This window comes from Mastomys coucha, unplaced genomic scaffold (genome assembly GCF_008632895.1).
Source record: "Mastomys coucha isolate ucsf_1 unplaced genomic scaffold, UCSF_Mcou_1 pScaffold22, whole genome shotgun sequence".
Taxonomy (NCBI): domain Eukaryota; kingdom Metazoa; phylum Chordata; class Mammalia; order Rodentia; family Muridae; genus Mastomys; species Mastomys coucha.
The window spans coordinates 76188048-76197885 of record NW_022196905.1 but is presented as its reverse complement, the minus strand read 5'-3'; the positions used below and the strand labels follow the sequence as shown (position 1 = coordinate 76197885).

The 9838-nt window shown below is 40.2% G+C and overlaps 1 non-coding gene across 1 annotated transcript; it reads left to right on the top strand.

Annotated features, from left to right (window-relative positions):
* The first annotated feature begins 2637 nt into the window (after window positions 1-2637).
* LOC116071789 lies at window positions 2638-2769 on the top strand. The gene has a single exon (XR_004111154.1). It is a non-coding gene; the product is annotated as a small nucleolar RNA SNORA17 (small nucleolar RNA).
* The last annotated feature ends 7069 nt before the right edge of the window (window positions 2770-9838 follow it).

The following is a 9838-nucleotide window of genomic DNA, read 5'->3' as shown; positions in this document are numbered from 1 at the left end:
TCACCATCTCTTGATTTTTGGTGTTAGATGTTCTTAGTGACTCTGACCAGACCTTGTCCTGTCCCTGACGCCCTGCAAGACCCCTGAGATTCGTGGGGCCCAGCTGGCTGCTCTGGTCTTAGAAACTCACAGGAGAGAAGATGGTGGCTCTCAACGGAGACTCCGGGACAAGGTGGTCCCTGGAGGCAGGCCTTCCACTTGCAGGGAAGGGGGCAGCTAAGGTCGCTGTTCCACCTCTGTCACTTGGAAGCTGAGAGGATCCTGTCCCTGCCGCCCTGCACCCTGTGTCTCCGCTGTGACTTGTGGGGCCTGTGCCTCCCATCTGGCTGCTCTCAGCTTAGGAACTCACTGGAGAGAAGATGGTGGCTCTCACTGGAGACTCCAGGTTAAGGCAGTCCCTGGAGGCAGGCCTTCCACTTGCAGGGAAGGGGGCAGCTAAGGTCGCTGTTCCACCTCTGTCACTTGGAAGCTGAGAGGATCCTGTCCCTGCTGCCCTGCACCCTGTGTCTCCGCTGCTACTAGTGGATCCTGTGCCTCCCGTTTGGCTGCTCCCGGCTGGCTTAGGAACTTACTGGAGAGAAGATGGCGGCTCTCACTGGAGACCGTATTAAATATTCTTATTCATATTCTCATACTTAATTAAATTGTACTCCAGAAAGTTTTTGTGCAAGACAAAAAAATAAAAAGATACCAAATGTTAACTCAAAATGACATGTGAATTGCTTTTTCAATTGATTATTTTTATCAATTACATATATGAATAAAAGTTATTTTTAAAATATTCGTAACATAAATTATCTCATGAGGAATGAATGCAGATTACTATTTGTAATTTTAATAATGAATACCTTTGATATTAACAACACCAAGAGTTGCTGGCTGCTAGTCAACATAGTTATCCAGAAACTAAGAGTAATTTGTCTACAAGATTGGTAAAAGTCCTTTACTACAATGAGAGGTCAATATTTCTTACTGAAATTGTTATTAATCCAGAGGAATATTCTAGTTTACTTTCTCATAGAGATAGTGTATCCTTTGACTAGTTTGTGAATTCTCTGTTTCAGTAAGATGGATGTACTCTACTAACAGTACTTTATATCACTGATACTTCCTTAGCCTCTCTAAGTCGTACTGCTGTGCTTAGACAAGAGGAGTCTATTTCTTACACATTTAACTATTTTAATGTCTTTCACTTGCTGATGTCATCATTTGTGGCTTCTATTTGAATTTTCAAAAAAAGAAACTTTTCTTTCTCCTTGAAAAAATAAGCTAATTTCATTTTGTATGCTCTTTTATGAGAAAAGGTTCTTTATTTGGAAGTTTGACATGATGTTTAATGCATAGGCTTTACCTTTTAAAATTATGTTCTAAATATTTTCTTAAAGATAATTATTTGCCGTTAATTCATACAACTAAAAATCACTTTTGACACCATACTCGATTTTTTTTTTTTAATTTTATGTATATGAGTACACTGTAGCTGCCTTCAGTCACACCAGAAGAGGGCATCAGATCCTATTACAGATGGTTGTGAGCCACCATGTGGTTGCTGGGAATTGAACTCAGGACCTCTGGAAGAGCAGTCAGTGCTCTTAACCACTAAGCCATCTCTCTAGCCCCCATACTCGATTTTTAAAATACATTTACTGGATTTATTTTTGCAAATGATTGTTACTGTAATATATAGTTTTCAATGGTTTATGCTTTCAATGTTGACAGTGTGAAGTTTGAAGTAATGATATCAAGAGAAGATACATAGAAAGAATTTTCAATGGTGTGACTAGAAAACATTGAGAAAAATCCTATAGTGATACAAAAGTGATGGATGGTTAGTACCAAAATTTGAACTACCGAACATTAAGGGGATGATAGACTGACTTTGCATGTTATTTTTCAAATAGACAACATGCATTTCTGTAACAATTCTTCTTGATGGAGAACTTACATATTAGAAGATCTGTCTAAGAAAGCAATCTACGTCTGTATTCGTTAGGATCTTGCAGAGCCTCCCAAGAGACAGCTGTATCAGGCTCCAGCAAGCACTTCTTGGCATTTGGAATAGTGTCTGCATTTGGTGTCTGCATGTGGGATAGATCCCCATGTGGAGCAGTCTCTGGATGACCTCTCCTTCTGTCTCTGCTCCATTCTCTGTCCTTGTATTTCCTTTAGATAGAAGAAATTCTGGATTAAAATTTTCAAGATGGGTAGGTGGCCCCATCCCTCAATTGGGGGCCATGCCTAACCTCTGGATATGGTCTTGACAGGTTCTCCCTCCCCTTTGTGGAGAATTTCAGCTAATGTCATGCTTGCAGCAAACCATTGGACTGAGCACAGGAACCCCAATGGAGTAGTTAAAGGAAGGACTGAAGAAGCTGAAGGCGCCTTATGTGGAATCAATAGAAGGGGAACACCTTGGTCCTGTGAAGGCTCGATGTCCCAGTGTAGAGGAATGCTACGGTGGTGAGGCAGGAGTGGGTAGATGGGTTGGAGAGCTCCCTTATAGACACATGGTAAGGAGGATGGGATAGGGGGTTTGCAGAGGCAAAACCTGGAAAGAGGATAATATCTGAAATGTAAATAAATCAAATATCCAATTAAAAAGAGAAAAAAAAGAAAGAAAAGAAAGAAAGCAATCTAACTGGCACCAGAGGCATTACATGTGTGACTGCTGTGTCACATGTGTGTCAGTAGGTGACATAGAGGAGACAGGCTTTGTCTATGTTCAGTGTTCTGACCTACCAACATCTGCATGATTAGTAGCCTAATATTCCCTGAACAAAGTAAGCTTAAGACAACCATCAGTGTGGCACCAGGAGGCCTAGACAAGGAGGTAGCCTGAGATGACCACCAGTTGGTACCAGGCAGGCCTGGATGGACTCTCAGAATGGAGAGCAAGATGGAGACTAGAAGGACCCGACTAGAAGGGCCTGGGGTGGGAGAGATCTTTAAAGGGATAATTCATCCTGGCAAGGGATCACTCGGGCAGGCAGGGGGAGGACCTAGCATGAGTCAACCACCAATATGGTGCCATAGCGCCAGGAGAGGGAGGTAGCCTGAGATGACTACAAGCCCCATGCTCTGCAGGCCTTGGGGTGCAGATCATGCCTGAAATGACTACTGACCTGTACCATAGTGCACAGACAGTGAAAGCATAGCACTCCAGAGACCAAGTCTGATATGACCCTAGACACTCAAAGATCACGGGCACTACCAAGAGGAATAAGTAAATTGTAGAAAGATGTAGGTACAATGAAGAGAGACAGAAGTAGAGACGTGAGGATGTGAAGAATAGGCAGATATGGTAGCCTGGTGAAGTCACCTGGGACTATGTTAGGCTCCTGGCTTGTGCTGCCACTGGAAACCACATTTGGTTTCAGCGGCAATAGAGGTCTGTTACTGCCAAAGTCCAGCTGGGACTTTCCTGGTATGGACTGCCACCCAGAAACATGTTGATGTCTGAAGGCTATGCAGAACAGACCCCACCCTTCACCTGACCATCCTGGGAGAGCTGGTCCTGTGCCCACGAGAGCAGAGGAGGTGACTCCACCACTTGTCTGCCCTAGGCAGACATGGGTAAGGGAGAGAGTTTTATCCCCTACCCCTTGTCACCTATGGCAGGCAAAAGAGCAGGCCTCCAAGTCAACAGAATGGGAGAGCTGATCTTTCCTCTCATCTGATGAAGTGGTCTGGATAGCAGGCCTAGTACCTAGCCTGAGCACCATTGTAGAGCTGGTCCTGGATACAGGTTGCAGGTGAGCCAGCCTCCGAGGGCATGAATGTAGGATCTAGCCAAACCTTTTCTCTGCTGAGGGGTGGCTCCTCCAAAGGAGATATATCCTTTTCTTCCCCCTCATCTTTTGCCATTTCTGAAGAGTTAAGAGGTGGTTCAGGGGTCATGAGAGTGGGAACACTATCCCTGTCTAGCACCAGCTGCAATACTTGGGAGCGCTCCCTTCACCTTGCCTGGGCAGCAGGGTAGAGCTCGCCTTGGTTGGGGTGGTGCCAGTGAGTTAACCCTGAGAGAGGGAGAGCTAGAGAGCTGGAGAGCTGACCAGCTCAGATACCTCTCACAGCCAGCTGCAGACATTTGGATTGGCCTGTCCAATTGATGAACTGGTGGAGTGCATTAAGGGACCAGTCCTGTAGATACAAAACAACAGGATGTCCACAACATAAGGTAACAACAGGATATCTAATTGAGAGAGTAGTAGAAGCCAGAGGCCTCATTCCAAACCAAGGAGTCATTACAATGAACATTTTCAAGTAAAGAAGTGTGAAAAGGGGTATACTGTGAAACACACTCTGACACACAATACAGATTTCAAAATAAGACTATTTTTCCTTGTTGAGGGGGGGTTACAGGGTGGGAGGAGGTATGAAGGGAGGTGGTGATGAGTGGGATTGGGGTGCATGATGTGAAATTCACAAAGTACTAATAAAATGTAAAATCAGAAGCAATCCTTTGCTGGAAAAGATAGAGCTTACTCTATGTTGCTTCTTTGGTAATAAGCAGTCAATAAAACAATCGAATTTGGGGGTAGAACTCACATCTAGCTATAGTTAGAGTAAAGCCTAAAGCATACAAAAAACCTCAAAAAACAAAAATAACCCCTCTTCCTTAAACTGCTATAGCTTTTGAAAGGATACCTGCTTTTAACTAAGACTATTGTAAAATACAAGATTACTCACTGAAACTAATCCTGTGTTTCTTTTATATGAAGGCAAATCCAAAATCAATTCTGTCTTAACAGAACAGACCTGGGGTCAGGATTCCATATAAATGCTGAGTGGATAGTTAAGATAACAAAGTATATTAGCAGCAGTCTTAAGAGAGATTGACAGTTGTTATATGGAGAGAACAAGACTGATCAAAGTCTCTAGCCTAATAATTATTCACTTAGGTCAAAGAGATTTCAAAGAAAATTTCTCCCCACTTTTTCCTGTTTGTAAGTCATCTCCACTGCCATAAATTTCAGGTTTCCTTACATGTCTTATCTTATTATTCTATCTGTAATTTCCCAGAAACAAACAAACAGACAAACAAAAGCCTTGAAATAAAACGGAATCTAATTATCTGAAAAACTCCCCAGGAAATAAACAAGTTAAATTTTATTAATATTATGGAACATTATTTTGAAGATAGTCTCTAATTAATTTTGTAAGCAAATCAGAAAGTTATGTTTCAAATTGGCAAGTTTAATATAGATTGTATTCATTTTTGAATTTTTTTTTTTATTCCTGGCATATGGCTCAGTATGGTAAGACACAGTTGTCACCAAATGGCAAGACTCAAGTTTGATTCCTGGGAGCCACATGGTAGAAGGAGGGAACTAACTTCTGCTAGTTGTCTTCTGACATCCAGAAAATATTGTAGCATACACATGCATGCATGTGTGCACTTGCTCACATGGGCACACACACACACACACACACACACACACACACACACACACCTTTCAAGAACATTGGTATTTATCATGTTTAAATCATGTTTATAGAAGTTTTGCTAAGGATTTTGCTCTATGGCAAAATATATGTGGAACATGTGGAGTGTATACAATATCCTGTGTTCAGATCTAATAAATGAAATAAGATTTTTTGGTTGGAATTACTGTTAACAGTAATGGTGATTGTCATAATGCTGGTGCAGAACTTTAGATTAATTTAGTGTTTCTGAGTGAGTATGTTACCCTAGGAGCCTTCCCAGTATGAGTAAATGTTGATGGTATGCATTAGACGTATACTTTGTAAATTTGGCAAGTAAAATCCTGAAAAGTCTTACTTTAGCTAGCCTAAATAGTTAACTGGAAGAAGACTCATGCCATTTCATTAATCTTCTGCATTTATACACATTTGTTTCCAGGTTGAAATGCTTAAATAGACTGAATTTGCAGAAAAGGGAAGTTTGATAAGTCAGGTTAAAGTCTGGAAGAACAAGAGCAGAATTCTGGCTCTTGCTGTTGTCCCTTCATTCTGCATCACTTCATGAAGGTTGGACCCATCTCAGGAGAGCAATAAGTCACATGAAGTAAAATAAGCTTATGTGATTGGGCAGAACAAGGTTCAGATTTTCATGACAAGTTTTTGAAAGGTAATCAGAATAAATCCACTAATCTGTTTTATAGGTAGTTCCCTCAATGGTCTAAAGACATCCTCCTAGACATGATTACAGTCTTTCCATCTTGTCTTCTGGATGTTCCCTGAAGCATGGATGCAGGAGTTATGTTGTAAATGAAATTGAGACCTGGAGAAATTGTCTTTTTAAGGTAAGAGTCTCACAGTTGGCTGCACACCTTGTGGTTGGAAAGATGGTCCAGAAGTGATTGAGAGTATTGCACGTTGTTTTCCATTCCTAGCACAAACTCATTAGCTGACAACAGTCTGTTGAAACTCTAGTGCTAGAGCATCTGTAGCTCTCTCCTAGTGCCTGAGGAAATTGCCTGTAAATAACACACGGGCCTCCAACAGGCAAAACATATATATATATATAAAAGATAAAAAATTACAAGCCTAAATATCATTTAATGATTATACAATTATGTTAAAGTAAAAATGAAAATATTCATATATGCTCAAATATGTCTTAAAACTGTATGCCAGAACTTTAAGACCAAGACAAAGCCTATTTACAAAGTAGTTCCTGCCTTTTTTTACTTCCTTTTACTTTTCTTTTTCCTTTTTCCATTTTTAATTTCGAGTCTTGCTTCAAATACATAACTTTGGCTTTTCTTGAATTCACTATGTAAATCAACTGGCCTCAAACACACAACCCAAATTGTTCCATTCTTATCCCTTTGTACAAAGCTCAAGTCCAAGTGGATCAAGGACCTCCACATAAAACCAGATACACTGAAACTAATAGAAGAGAAAGTTGGGAAGATCTTTGAACACATGGCACAGGGGCAGTTTTCCTGAAGAGTACACCAATGGCTTATGACCTAAGATCAAGAATCGACAAATGGGACTTCCTAAAATTACAAAGCTTCTGTAAGACAAAGGACACTATGAATAGGACAGAGTGGCAACTAAGAAGTTGGGAAAAGATCTTTACCAATCCTATATCCGATAGAAGGCTAATATCCAATATAAACAAAGAACTCAAGAAGTTAGACTTCAGAGAACCAAATAAACCTATTAAAAATGGGGTACAGAACTAAACAAAGAATTCTCAACTGAGGGATCTTGAATGACTCAGAAGCACCTAATGTTCAAGATGCTTAGTCATCAAGGATATGGAAATAAAAAAACCCTGAGATTGCACTTCATACCAATTAGAATGGCTAAGATCAAAAACTCAGGTGACAGCAGACGGTGTCAAGGATGTGGAGAAAGAGGAACACTCCTTCATTGTTGGTGGAATTGCAAGATGGTACAACCACTCTAGAAAGCAGTTTGGTGGTTCCTCAGAAAATCTTAAAGAGTACTACCTGAGGACCAAGCTATACCATTCCTAGGCATATACCCAAAAGATGCTCCAACATACAACAAGCACACATGCTCAACTATGTTCACAGCTGCCTTATTTATAATAGTCAGAAGCTAGAATGAACCAAGATGCCCTTCACCAGAAGAATGGATTCAGAATATATAGTACATTTATATAATGGAGCACTACTCACCTATTAAAAATATTGAATTCATGAAATTATTAGGCAAATGGATGGTACTAGAAAATATCATCCTGAGTGTGGTAGTCCAGTCAAAAAAGAATACCTATGGTATGCATTCATTGATAAGTGGATATTAGTCTAAAAGCTTGGAATACCTAAGATACAATTCACAGATACCATGAAGCACAAGAAGAAGGAAGACCAAAGTGTGGATGCCTCAGTCCTTCTCAGAGGGGGAAACATGATACTCAAGGGAGGAAATACAGAGACAAAGTGTGGAGCAGAGACTGAAGGAAAGACCATCCAGAGGCTGCCCCACCTAGAAATCCATCCCATATACAGAAACCAAAGTCAAGCACTATTGTAGATGCCAACAAGTGCTTACTGACAGAAGCCTGATATAGTTGTATCCCAAGAGGCTCTTTCAGAGCCTGGCAGATACAGAGGCAGATGTTCACAGCCAACCATTGGACTGAGTATGAGGTCCCTGATGGAGGAGTTAGAGACAGGACTGAAGGATATGAAGGGGTTTCCAACCCATAGGAAGTACAACAACACCAACCAATCAGACCCCCCCCGCCAGAGCTCCCAGGAACTAAACCATCAACCAGAGTATACATGGGGGATTCCATAGCTCCAGCTGCATATGTAGCAAAGGATTGCCTTTTCGAACACCAATGAAAGCAGAGGCCCTTACTCCTGGGAAAGCTCGAAGCACCAATATAGGTGAATGCCAGGGCAGGAAGGATGGAGTGGGTAGGTGGGTGGGTGAGCACCTTCATAGAATCAGGTGGAAGAAGGATGGGATGGGGGTTTTTGGAAGGGAAACAAAGGAAGGGGATAACATTTGAAATGTAAATAAATAAAATATCCAGAAACAATTTAAAAAATTAAAAGGAAAGGTATTTTGTTCATTTGTTTGTTTGTTTTGTTTTGTTTTGTTTTGTTTTTGAGACAGTGTCTTCATTTGTAGTGTTGGCTATTCTGGATCTAGTTGAATAGTACAGATTGCACAGAGTCTAGCCTGCCTCTCTCTCCCAAGTGCTAGGATTAAAGGCATGAGCTAAGAGTGTCTGGTCAAAGGTAAATATTTATATAAGACATTTTGGAGGTATTATGGTAATATCATTGTATTTTAAAAGGATCTCTTATCAGATGACTCATTTGAATACCTAATAAAAACTTAGAGTTTAATATTGATCACTCCCACAACATGTTTACAAAATCTCCACTCAACAAATATTGTTTAAAATATTAGTACATAAAGAAATTTCCCTTGGGAGTGGAGAGAAAGATCTACGGATCAGAATCATGGGTTACAGTTCTGCAGGAATTTTGATTTCTAACACCAACATGGCAACTCACAAACAGCTATAACACCAGTTCCAGGAGACCCAATGCCCTCTTCTAGCCTCCATGAAAACCAGGCACACACATGGAACACAGAGGTACAGGTAGGCAAAACACCCATGCACATAAAATAAAAATTTAAAAACAAAACTTCTTGTTCTATGACAAGCTTAAGCATTCCTTAGAATTTATTTAAGAAAGTTATTTGTTAATAATCAACACTCCTGAAAATTGGGGTTTGTATCATACACTGTAAGATGTCTTAGTGTAAATCTAACTGAGCCAAATGAATGATCTGTATGACAAGAACTTCATGTCCCTGAAGAAAGAAACTGAAGAATATATCAGAAGATGAAATGATCTCCCATGCTTGTGGATAGGTAGGATCAACGTAATGAAAATGGCCATCTTAGTGAAAGCAATCTACAGATTCGATGCAATCCCCATCAAAATTCCAACAACATTTTTATAGACATTTAAAGAATAATTATCAACATTATCTGGAAAAACAAAAAGCGCAGGATAGCCCAAACAACCCTGAGAAATAGATCTTCAGGAAGAATCACTATCCCTGACCTCAAGCTGTACTACAGCATGATAATGATTTAAAAAGAAAAAACTACATGGTATTGGTGCAGAAACAGACGTTTTGACCAATGGAATCAAATTGAATGTCTTTGAATGGAATCACACTTGACTTTTGATAAAGGAGCCAAAACCAATGGAAAAATGAAAGTGTCTTTAACAAATGGTGCTGGACTAATTGAATGTCTTCATGTAGAACAGTGAAATTGATTCATACTTATACTCTGCACAAAACTCAAGTCCAAGTGGATTAAAGACTTCACTATAAAACAGGATACAATAAACATCACAGA